The 13,515-nt window shown below is 38.3% G+C and overlaps 2 long non-coding RNA genes across 3 annotated transcripts in view; one reads left to right on the top strand and one right to left on the bottom strand.

Moving 5' to 3' along the window:
• The window catches only part of LOC309633133, a 452,881-nt gene that overhangs the window by 148,235 nt on the left and 291,131 nt on the right, over positions 1-13,515 (top strand). The window lies entirely within an intron of this gene.
• Positions 1-13,515, bottom strand: part of LOC309633130 — a 249,039-nt gene that overhangs the window by 26,078 nt on the left and 209,446 nt on the right. The window lies entirely within an intron of this gene.

Raw genomic sequence — 13,515 nt, 5'->3', positions numbered from 1 at the left:
TTCACCTAGACTCTGGGCCATAAAAGTATCTGATATCCCCACAATAGCAACTTCAAAGGTGATATAAAAATGTTAATAGTTAATATACTAAAGCCCCAAATGCCCATCTGGGGTGGTGGAATTCATTTCCTATCATCTGTAGTTAAAAGAGACAAATTCAGGCTTTTAACTGGGGATTATTTAAGCTGTGTTTTAAATGAATAGTCAAGGAAGAGCTTAAAGATCATTACTTCCAGTGGGAGAATTTTGATCCTAGAATTGAAGACCCTGGCATTTAATTTTTACAAAGTGACTAACAGGAAGCTGGAGGTAGCCAACTGAACTCAATTTGACAAATGTGTCTCAGATGGTGTGATATAATAAAGCATATATCCAGTCTTTGTCCCTGCTTCCTGGCACAGAGCTTCAAAAACTCTTGGAATTTTCCTGATAGGAGTGTCTGTTTTAATTCCTTACAAGCCCCTTCCCACCATACCTGAGTTTCTGCTAATAAGGTGATTCATGGTGGGGCCCTACATAGTTTCCAGGGAGGGGCTGACCATGCTAGAAAGACCAAGTTCATTATTACAGGGTTGGAACTTTCAGCACCACCCCCACCCCCAACCTCCATGGAGAGAAGGGGGACTGAAGATTGAATTCAAACATGTGACCAGTGATTTAATCACTCATGTCCACCTAGTGAAACCTCAATAAAAACTCTGAAAAATGAGGCTCAGAGAGCTTCCAAGCTTATGAACATATCAATCAATGTACCAGGAGGATGGCACACCCTTGAGTCCACAGGGATGGAAGCTCTGCATCTCTCTTCCCCAGACCTTGTCCTGTTCACCTCTTCAATTTAGTTGTTCTTAAGTTATAACTTTTATAATAAAATGGTAGTTGTAAGTGTAGTGCTTTCAGTGAGTTCTGTAAGTCATTCTAGTGAATTATGAAACTTAAAGGGTATTGTAACAACCCTCAAATTTGTAGCCATCTGGGAAGAAGGGCACGTAGTTTGGGGACACCAAAGACTTGTGGCTGGCCTCTGAAGTAGGGACAGTCTTACGGGACTGAGCCCTTAACCTGTGAGGTCTGTAATAACTCTGGTAGTTAGTGTCAGAATATAATTGAGTTGTATCCACTATATTTCAATTAAACAAGAATATAATTGAGTTGTAAGACATCCAGTTGGTGTCACAGAATTGTTGCTAGAATGCACATGGTAACTTGGGCCAGGCCCAGTGCTAGGTGCTGAGGATGGAAAGATGGGTAAGGCGGTTCTTGATGTCAAAGTGCTCACAACCTGGTTGTGTAACTGTTTAATAAGATCAAAATGTGATTTCAGCATAAGAGGGTGAACCTCATCTTTTAAGAAGGGAGTGAGAGGAGTGGAACATAAGGAGGAAGCAAAAGGCCCTTGTTTTTAGTGTTTATGAGTAAACACATTGTAAACTGTGAAAGCTGAGGCTCTATTCCTATGTCCATCCTACAGTTTTATGTGTGCTAATTCTCATTATCTATTTGTTACTGAGTTTGTGTTCTTGGGAAATTCTTCAGGTTTGTGTTCTTGGGGTATTCTTCTTTGAGGGATTTGTAGTTGGTGGAACTATTTGACACTGGGAAAAGGGGGATGTTTTTCCCAAAGTGAGTAGATGCAGAAGCCCTCACTGGGGTAAGTTATTCACTGGGGCTCAGTGAGTGTCTGTAAATCATTCATAAAGAACAGTGTCCTTCCTAATGAGAAACGGAATCTTTGGGCTGGAAAGCAAACTGAGTGGGGTGGTTTATCACCTTGAGGGAACTGAGAAGCAAGAGGTATGACCCTGGACACTAACTCCCATATTGAGAAAAGCAACATTATTAAATCAGTTTCTGGTACAGGATGGGCAGGGTTGGAGGAAGAAGGATGGGGAGCCAGGAGAAGAGAAGATGTTGGCTAGAGAATAAAATGACCACAGCAACAACAAAGCTGCAAGAAAAGGATTCCAAGGGGATTGTATCAGTATTCTAGCTATTTTAAGCAGAAAATAATTTAATACCAGGACTTAGGTGTTTACAAAATTGTGGTTGGGCTAGAGGGAGTGGGCTCCAGACTGGGCCTCCCAGTAATGATTTTCAACACAATTTTGTAGAAATAACACACCCAAGTAGTAGCCGCCTTTGCTGCCATAAGACAGCCAGGGACCTAGATCGCCACTGGCCCCAGTGCTGGCTCTAGGACCACAGTACTCCAGCTGTGGTCTAGGGCTGAGGAAGGCCACACGTGCCTGAGAGAGCTTTAGCCTTGCTGGAAAAATAGACACTGCCCAAACCATTCCCTCTCTCTCCACCTTCTCCCCACTAAATTCAGTGCTAGTGACTGGAGAACCTATTTCCCATTTGCAACCCAGCTGCAAAAGCATTTGGGAAATTTCGTTTGTATCTTTCTAACTTCTGCAGTGTAGATGGAAATTAGAGGAGATATTGAACAAATGAACCAATCGACCATAGCTTCTATGGGGTGGTGAAAGGGTGCCAGGACATTAGGACTTCTTAGTCTTGCCATCATAAACCTGTACTTAAGAAACTTGGTTATTTTTACTTTCTTTGTAGTTTTGGACAGCTATTGTGAGAGTGTGCCAAGAAGGAGATTTCAGTCCATATCTGAGGTAGGGTTTACAAGAGGGAGTCGAATTTTTTTTGGAGGCCTTACATGCTGGTTGGTGACAGCATAAACAATCTCACATGGAGCAGAAAAGAGGGTAAAAGAATTGAGGACCAGGTTTACAGTGATTTCTTTTTACCTAGAAGCTCTAATCCTGAAGCTGTTCTCTTCAGCTTCAGATGAATTTATACTGTTTTAATAAAGAGGCCACTTTCTTATACTTCCATGTTATGGATATGATCTCTGCTCAGTGTAACAAGTCAAACTTGAAACAGGTGAACCCTCCTTTGGAGAATTTTAAAGAACCCTAGACATATTTAACACAATAATTAAATAATTGGTATACTTAAGCATGAGCATCTTGTTCATTCATCGATCAGCTTTATGATCTTTAATTTTCACTCATTTAACAGACATTTATGAAGCACCTACTATGTGCAAAGCACAAGGGAACACAGAAACAAAAGATTGGTTCCTGACCTCAACTTGCTCACAGTTTAGTGACAGGTATGACAGTAAATATGCCAAAACACTGGAGTGTTACTAATTGGTGATTATTAGTTAACATCTATGGAGAACTTACAATGATTTGGGTGCTGTGCTAAGATTTTTACTTATATTGTTCCACTTAATCTTTATAGTAATCTTTGAGTGTGGTACTATTAATATCCATCTTATAGATGAGGAAACTGAGGTACAGGGAGGTCAACAAATACTTTAAGTGGACTCAGCTATTAAGTGGCTAAAGGACAGCTTAAACTCTGCTGTGTGACTGCAGAATTGAGCTCTTGACCACCTGCTGGGCTGTAGTCAATGGTGAGAACACTAACCCATACTTTTCATTCAGTCTGGGTAAGATGATTTGGAGAGGTGACCCAGAGAAAGGAGAGGCAAATTGACATTTTAGGTTGAGTTGAATGGAACTGACCAGGTAAACGATTGAGGGACCACTTTGGGGGCAGAAGGATCAGTATGGAAGGCAGGCCATAAGGGTTGAGAGAGTAAGTCATGTTTTGGAATTTGCAAGTAGTAATACATGATACACAGTATGGAGTTGTGTACAGGACCGGTGAGAGGAAGGCTTTGTGGCCTTGGCAAAGAGTTTTATCTAAAATCAGAAAACATGGAGGAGGAGCTTCAAGAAGGCGGAGGAAAAAGACGTGGAGATCACCTTTCTCCCACAAATACATTAAAAATACATCTACATGTGGAACAACTCCTGCAGAACACCTACTGAATGCTGGCAGAAGACCTCAGACTTCCCAAAAGGCAAGAAACTCCCCATGTACCTGGCTGTGTGGCTGACAGGGTATTGGTGCTCCGGCCAGGTGTCAGGCCTGAGCCTCTGAGGTGGGACAGCCGAGTTCAGGACATGGGACCACCAGAGAACTCCCAGCCCCATGTAATATTAATCAGCAAGAACTCTCCCAGAGATCTCCGTCTCAATGCTAAGACCCAGCTCCACTCAACGACCAGCAAGGTCCAGGACTGGACACCCCTTGACAAACAACTAGCAAGAGAGGAACACAACCCCACCCATTGGCAGAGAGGCTGCCTAAAATCATAAGTTCACAGACACCCCAAAACACACCACCAGATGTGGTCCTGCCCACCAGAAAGACAAGGGGAAGGGGGAAGGGTAAGCTGGGCAAAGTGAGAGAGTAGCATAAACATATATACACTACCAAATGTAAAATAGATAGCTAGTGGGAAGCAGTCGCATAGCACAGGGAGATCAGCTCGGTGCTTTGTGACCACCTAGAGGGGTGGGATAGGGAGGGTGGGAGGGGGACACAAGAGGAAGGGGATATGGGGATATATCTGTATGTATGGCTGATTCACTTGTTATACAGCAGAAACTAACACAATATTGTAAAGCAATTATACTCCAATAAAGATGTTTAAAAAAATTAAAATATGAATAAATAAATTTAAAGGATAATTTACATATAATAAAATGCTCATTTTAAATAAAAAAAATCAGAAGGCATGAAAGGCTTTTAAGCAAATGAGAGCTAACATTCTTTTTTTTTTTTTTTTAATGCTATTCTTGTCTGCTTACATTCTTTTTTTTTTTTTAATGTATGTATGTATGTATGTATGTATGGCTGTGTTGGGTCTTCGTTTCTGTGCGAGGGCTTTCTCCAGTTGCGGCAAGCGGGGGCCACTCTTCATAGCGGTGCGGGGGCCACTCTTCATTGCGGTGCACGGGCCTCTCATTGCCAAGCACAGGCTCCAGACACGCAGGCTCAGTAATTGTGGCTCACGGGCCGAGTTGCTCCGCGGCATGTGGGATCCCCCCAGACCAGGGCTCGAACCCGCATCCCCTGCACTGGCAGGCAGATTCTCAACCACTGCGCCACCAGGGAAGCCCGAGAGCTAACATTCTTTAGAAAGGTTTCTCTGGTGATATATGCAGGGCAGTGATCTTGGAGCAAGAACTCCATAAACAAAAGTAAAATTATTACCTGCTATTTTTTGGCAAGGATTCAATACCATATAGGTTGAATGTTAATATAAAACCCTGTAATTTTAAAATCTCATTAAATAACTCAATCTTCCATTTACTTGGTTTTTTTTTTTTGAATGCACATCATCCGAAAATCTACAAATAATAAATGTTGGAGAGGGTGTGGAGAAATGGGAACCCTCTTGCACTGTTGGTGGGAATGTAAATTGATACAACCACTATGGAGAAGAGTATGGAGGTTCCTTAAAAAACTAAAAGTAGAATTACTATATGACCCAGCCATCCCATTCCTGGGCATGTACCCAGGGAAAACCATGATTCAAAAAGACACGTGCACCCCAATATTCACTGCAGCACTATTTACAATAGCCAGGTCATGGAAGCAACCTAAATGTCCATCAACAGGTGAATGGATAAAGAAGATGTGGTACATATATACAATGGAACATTACTCAGACATAAAAAGGAACAAAACTGGGTCATTTGTAGAGATGTGGATGGACCTGGAGTCTGTTATTCAGAGTGAAGTAAGTCAGAAAGAGAAAAACAAATATCGTATATTAACGCATATATTTGGAATCTAGAGAAATGGTACAGATTAACCAGTTTGCAAGGCAGAAATAGAGACACAGATGTGGAAGACAAACGTATGGACACCAAGGGGGGAAAGTTGGGGGATGGGATGAATTGGGAGATTGGGATTGACATATATACACTAATATGTATAAAATAGATAACTAATAACAACGTGCTGTATAGCACAGGGAACTCTACTTCATTTCGCTGTACAGTAGAAAGTAACACAACATACCCCAATAAAAAAAACAAAACAAAACAAACGAAAAAAACTTTCCAAGTTCATCCAAGTTGTCAACAGTTCAGAGATACTTAAAAAAAAAAAAAACCCCACAATTTATAGGTACTCCTTATTTTTTTATATTCATTTTTTTATTGGAGTATAGTTGATTTACAATGTTGTGTTGTTGACTGTTTTCTAGAGCTAATCAAAAACTATCCAGGGATAGCTGATCTAGACCCAGGCAAAGCTGAGGAGGATAATATAACAAGCATGCCTGTTCGGTCTCCAATCTCTACCTACCCCTTATCTAGTTAAATGGACTGGCTATTAATGATTTCTCTCTCATGTGTAGAAACTGAGGTGCATTGATGAGACCTGAGATGGGCTATACTCTACTCCCATTCTCAAAGTCTGTTGTGTCCAAGTCTGCTAGTGGACGAGCCCCTCCCCTCTAAGATCTATAGATTGAGAGATACCCTCCTGCAGGACATATTGATTCCACATGGCTGCTAAGGCAACTTCAGAAATGAACAGCCCATTCTAGCTCTCTCTGTTCCATTTCTGCAGATGAACCAAATAAAGCACATGAGACCTGGAATTTTAAAAATGGAGGAGGAGGGTCTATTGAAAAGTGGTGCTGTGCAGGGATTAAGCATGCAACCTCTGGATTCAGCAGTACATGAATTCATATCTTAGCCTCAGCATTTAGCAGCTATGTTACCATGTGTAAGATACTTAACCTCCCTTTAAGACTCAGTTTCTTTGACTGTATGGGGTAAAAATAGTAATTCCTTTACAACATGTGGGAGAGTAAAAGAGATATTTCACATAAATGTTATCACAATCCCTATCACAAAGTATCTATTCAATAAAACATTTGTTTATTATTGTTATTGTTGTTGTGGACAAAGAAGGACATGGCACAACTGGCCAAATTTCTCTTCTCTCACATTCTAACCCAGGAAGAATTTTAAGCACATGAGATAATCTCAGGATCCTGGCATTTTCTTCCCTAGAACAAATGTGGATAGCAGTGGAACTACTTTGGGAGATGTCTCTCTAGCCATTTCTTTACTAGCTTTATGCAATCCCACTCCTCTGTTTCTTGACTAGCTTTATCCAATCCCAAAGAAAAGCGGGCTACAAAATGATCTACAGATTCAATGCAACCCCTACCAAAATTATAATGGCATTTTTCACAGAAATAGGAAAAACAATCCTAAAATTTGTACAGAGCCACAAAAAACCCTGAAAAGCCAAAGCAATCTTGAGAAAGAAGAACAAAGCTAGAGACAGCACATATCCTGGTTTCAAACTATATTACAAAGCTATAATAATCAAAACAGTGTGGTACTAGCATAAAACAAGACACATCCATCAATTAAACAGAATAGAGAGCCCAGAAATAACCCAAGAATATATGGTCAACTAATCTGTAACAAGAGAGCCAAGAACACACACTGGGGAAAGGATAGTCTCTTCAATAAATGGTGCTGGTAAAACTGCATATCCACATGCAAAAGAATGAAATTGGACCCCTATAATATACCACAAACAAAAATAAACTCAAAATGGATTAAAGACTTAAATGTTAGACCTGAAATGATAAAATTCCTAGAATAAAACATAGGGAAAAGCTCTTTGACGTTGGTCTTGGCAATGATTTTTTGGATGTGACACCCAAAGCATAGGCAACAAAAGCAAAAATAGACAAGTGGGACTGCATCAAACTAAAAAGCTTCTGCAAAAAAAAAGAAACCATCAATGAAATGAAAAGGCACCCTATGGAATGGGAGAAAATATTTGCAAACTACGTATTCAATAAGGGGTTAATATCCAGAATATGCAAGGAACTCATATAACTCAATAGCATAAAAACAAAATAATGGGCAAAGGACCTGAACAAACATTTTTCTAAAGAAGACATACAATATTCAACAGGTACATGAAAAGGTGCCCAATATCACTAATCATCAGAGAAATGCAAATCAAAACCACAGTGACATATTACCTCATATCTGTTTGGATATCTATGATCAAAAACACAAGAGATAATAAATGCTGGTGAGGGTATTGAGAAAAAGGAACTTCTGTACACTGTTGGTGGGAATGTAAACTGGCATAGCCAATAGGAAAACAGTATGGCATTTCCTCAAGAAATTAAAAATAGAACTAGTGTATGATTTAGCAATGCCACTTCTGGATATACATGCAAAAAAACCCCAAAATCATTATCTCAAAGAGGTATCTGCACTCCCATGTTCATTACAGCATTATTCACAGTAGCCAAGGTATGCAAACAACCTAAGTTTCAATCAATGGATGAATGGATAAAGAAAATGTGATAGGTAGATAGATAGATAGATAGATAGATAATTATTCAACTTTAAAAAAGAAGGAAATGCTGCCATTTGTGACACCATGGATAAACCTGTAGTTTATAAGGTAAAACTTATAAGTAAATAATGCTAAGTAAATTAAGCCAGACAGATAAAAACAAATACTGCATTGCTTATATATGGAATCTAAAAAAAAAAAAATCAATTCATAGAAACAGACAGTAGAATGGTGGTTGCCAGGGGCTGGGGAGGTGGGGGAAATGGGGAAAGGTTGTTAAAAGGTTACAAACTTTCAGTTATAAAATGAATAAAGTCTGAGGATCTAATGTATCACATGGTGACTCTAGTTGATAAGCTGTATTGTATAACTGAAATTTGCTGAGACAGTAAATCATAACTGCTCTCATCACACCAAAAAAATGGTAACTATGTGAGGTGATGCATGTATTAACTTGATTATAATCATTTCACAATGTATATGTCTATCAAACCATCACGTTGCACACCTTAAATATATACAATTTTTGTCAATTATATCTCAATAATCCTGGAAAAAAATAAAAGTAACTTAGCATTAAAGAAAAATAAACTATTACAATACTTGCAAAAAAACAAAACAAAACAAACAACCGAACAAAAATACAAAGACAAGTGGGTTAGTGGGGTCTCAGCACATCCTCTGAAAGGGACTTGCTGGCTGTAGCAGTTCCTTCCATCCCCTGATATAAGGTGTAGTCCTTACTTAATGTTAAATAATGTCCTACTCTTCTCTCTCCTTCTGCACCCACATCTCACTCCTCCAGTCAAAACACAATCAGCTGCCTATTGGTACACTGAAAATGATGCTTCCTTTTTATTGGTTTATTTACTCCTAAAGCCCCTGTAAAGTGTTGGCACCTCATTAATGGACCAGCTGCTTTAACTTGATTAAATCATATTAGATTGACTATTAAAAGATTAAGTAGTAAAGATTAAATAATATTAGATTTGTTTTTAAAAAGCCAAATTGTGGTGTACTGATCAGGACAAAATTATTTTTGCCTTTTTAAAGTACCATACACACTAAATCAAAAACACTCAATATGTAAACCTAAGCTTATTGGGAATGATTTTTATTTCTTTTTTCAAGGTGAGATGATCATAAATAATATTTTCAGAACTCTCTCCTCCCTACCACCACTGTCACAAACACACAGAGGCTAATATCTGCTCTTCTTTCCTTATCTCCTGGATAAGATGGTCAGAAACAAAACTTTAGGAAATCTAAACTCACAAACATAGAATACAAGGAGGATATGTCAAGACAATAATCAACACATCAATAGGCAGTAAGTTGAGGTCAAAGGTAACTGAGCAGAAGAAGCCAAGGTAAGAAGAGCCAGCCTTTGGCAAACACCTTAAATAACTTCAGTTTGCTTCTTGGTGCTCTCTGCACCAAGTATTTTTCAACAAATACAAAAACCAATGATAAGCTAAATGTGTTGAGAATTTAAAGATAAGTGTTCACTTCTTTAAAGAGTTTATAAACCATGTCTGGCTTTGGTACCCTATTAAAATTGACCAATCCTCTGCCTCACTTCTTCTAGCTCAAGGTGACAACAAGCTAATCTGTTAACCTGCCAACTTAACGTGTGAACTTCCTGCCATCTCCTCTCTTTATTTGCAGTGTAAAAGGAACCTGAATAAATTGTGATAGTGTCTTAATTCCAAGGAATGCCTCTAAAGGGGTGTCAGGCTTGTGGGCAGATATTTTTGTGCAAATTCTGACTTCACTGCTTATATGCAGGGTAGACTAAGTTGCAGGGTAGGATGACTGGGGCTTGAGGAAGTGGTGAGGTTTAGTTCTTTTTGATCAGTCTGCAGAAGCACAATTTCAGACACCGTACAGATCTACAGATGTTAAGTTCTTCTGGGTATTTTATGACTTCTTGGGAATTCAAATGCTGAATCGTGCTAACTTAGAAACCGACAGACGTGACTCTTAAGCAGTAGTGTTGAATCACAAGTCAGAATTACCATGCTGATGGTGAAGATCATTCAGAAGTTTCTATTTTATGGGAGCTTTATTTAATCAACAATTGTTCTTTTTATTTTCAAGAAAGAGAAAGAAGCAAACGACAATAAGAAGCAATGGAAAGGGACTGGATTGCAGATTGCAAAGTAGGTAGAAGACACTTGAACATGCAGAAGATCAGAGTAGGAAGGAATACATTATAGACTTTGTGATGCTTATCTAGGTCAGGAATTTACAGTATATGATTTCAGCAGCATGAAATGAAACACCCTCTCTAAAACCCAGGGCATGTGCCTTTTGATAGATTGCATTCTGAGATCTCTTAAAGGAAGCTACTGACATCTGCATTATTATCTGCATAGCAACCTGTGTGGGGACTTTGAAACATGTGTATGTGAGGGGAGTGGGGATAAATCATTTCCTGAAATATTGAAAATAAAACATAAAGAAGGAAAGATTTAGTAGATGATTAAGTCTGTAAAGGGACTTGTAAGACTGGGATTTCATGGTGAAATTTTGCATGATGTCAGCCATTTGAAGATTTTGGGTTTTTAAAAATCTGAATGGACCTAGGTATTTGCATTTTATAACAAGCTTCCCCAGTGAATGGATGCAGACTTTTGGGGGCACATTCTGAGATGCAGACCTAAGATCTGTGATGACTTTCTTGATGGTTAGCACTGCTTGCTGTCACAATACTAAGCAGGGCAGTAGTATAGGAGTGTTTCTAAACCCTCCACATTTTTCTCCTTGTCACAGGCAAAGATAGCTCTGCCTTTCCCAAGTACCTGCTCTTAGGTTGAAATCTGATATAACTCCCCTGCAGCTTAAAAATTAAGCCAAATTGAAATTTGACAATTACCTAGAATGTGGCTGTAATACAATGGATGTGAACATAGATGATGACTTGGGAAAAATAAAATTTTAGAGCTTAATTTAGTCATAGCAAGATGGACATCAATGTCACTTTTCAATTTGACTCCCACTTTTGGTTTAGCCCAAGGTTTCCATGAGTGCTCACATCTTCTTTCTTACCCATTTTAATGACCTGTGTGCTTTCAGTTCTGAGACCATAGCTGAGATGCTTCCAACAAAATAAGAAATGGAAGTCCAAGGAACAAGTGAATTTTCCATATAATCCTTTGCATTCTCTAAATTCCCTAAATTTGAATCCCTTGCTTTAAAACCTCCTGAATGGAAGACCAAAATTTTGGAAGGCTAGAAGCTAGAAAAGCAAAGATTTTGACAGTTTTCATACTGATTACCTTCAGGGTAAAAATAATGATATGAGTTGAATAAAAAAAAAAATGTAATTGCATGGAACTCTTAAATTCAGTTTTCTATGAGCACTCAAAATATTGTTCTTATTTCAATGAGAAATCCCTTTGTCTTGAAGTGAAAAGAGTGGTTTAATGAAATTCAGCTATTAATGAAGTAATGGAAAGAAAATTTATTAATAAGACCCCTGGCCCAGTGCATTTGCAAAGGTGTCAGTTAGACAGGGGGCAAAGGTGATGTTTTCAACAAGGTCATTGGCTTTCAAAGTCTGGGGAACAGACATTGAAGGTCAATAATTTTATCCATGCAGAGTACCTTAAAACTAAGTCTTGTAATAGGGGAAACAGCAATTAAACTATTAAGATGGCAAAGACTAAAAAAAAAAGAAAAGGTGTAAACAGAGCCTGTTCATTCTGCCTCCTGCTGCTGTGGGTCCTGTATCCTTAGTTCTGGAGGGCTATTCAGAGCTGCTATGATGTTGGACTTAAAAATAACTCCAACCTCCAGACAAACTAGTAGGTGGAAGAAGGGTAAATGTTTTCTTGGGTTTGTTCCAAACTCTTGACCTTGGAAATCATTGCCTCACATTGGGAATTCCTTCCAAGAACAAATGTTTAGATTTCTTTCTAATATACTTCCTGTTATTACCAGGATCTTAATGTTTTCCAGGTCTTTCCATGTTTCTTTCTAATATTTAACCCAAAGTAACAGAGATTCCTAAAGACAGAAATGCAACAGTAATTTAGGGAATACAGACAGGTGCATGTGATTTCTAAGGGCAGGCTTCAGCAGTGGGTGGGGATTCATATTCTATTTAGCTGACAAGGAAGAGAAGACTCAGAAGCACAAAAACTGTTCTTCAAATGTCTGAAAGTGTCTAACAGGAAATGAGTGTTGGATTCATTCTGGATGGCCTTAATGGGTCAATACCAACCCATTAAAGTTATACATAGAGATTTTTTTTTTTTTTTGCCTCAGTATAAGGGAAAAATTTCCAAAAGTTAAAACAATTTAGAATCAACATTAGTCTCTTTGGGAGAGAATGTTTAGCCATGCAGGGTGACTATTTATTGGAATGTTGTAGCAAAAAGTTAAGACACACTGGATAAGAAATTGGAAAAATGACCATTTCTGGTCTCTTCAACCCTGGGATTTTATGATTGCATGATACTACGATTCTAAAAGGCAACAAATAGCATGACCATAGAGACGTTTCTTTGTACTTATAGATGATTAAACCTTTATCACCTTCTCCCAGTCTTTTGCTGCTTTCACTAGATTTAAAAATGATAAGAGACCTAGTCATTATTTTAATTTTGACTTTGTACTATTCTATAGTAAACCATTTCATGGATAATCATTGAGATATCCTCAAAAGTTCTATAGCATTGTTATTATTATTATTATTGACATTGGGTTATCATGTAGGGTCATTAGATGTTCACCTGGAAATGTCATCATGTTGCTGGCCTGGAACACCAACATGTTGAGGTGTTCCTACATGGAAAGTCATATATTAACCCCTTTATCTTCATGATATGTTCTTACAATATTCATTTAATGGGAGAATAGGTATGACTATATCCAAAGTTGTGAGGTTGTTTACAAAAATGAGCTTCTTCAGGGAGTGTGAAAATAAATGAAAATTAAATTAGAAACATGACTCAATTGAATTAAAAATGATAACCTTCAATCTTCATTAGTCAGTCAAAAGATATTAATATATACTATGTAGAACATGTTGCAGTATATATCATGAGGAGTATAAAGATGTGTATGACATGAATGTGGTATCAATAACCTTGTAATTTAGTATGGAAAATATGAAATTTAGTACCATAAAGCAAAGGATACTAAGTGGGAAATGAGTGACTAATTATTGAGGCTGAGTTATTAGAAAATGGATAAGGACTTTTGTTTTTTTCATCACATAAATACAAAATATGGTTAAAAATAATAGAGAAGGACTTCCAAACAAAGGAAGTCACTCTG

The sequence above is a fragment of the Balaenoptera borealis genome (assembly GCF_965194805.1).
Source record: "Balaenoptera borealis genome assembly, chromosome: 8".
In the NCBI taxonomy this organism is placed as follows: Eukaryota; Metazoa; Chordata; class Mammalia; order Artiodactyla; family Balaenopteridae; genus Balaenoptera; species Balaenoptera borealis.
This window is presented reverse-complemented; position numbering and strand designations above follow the sequence as displayed.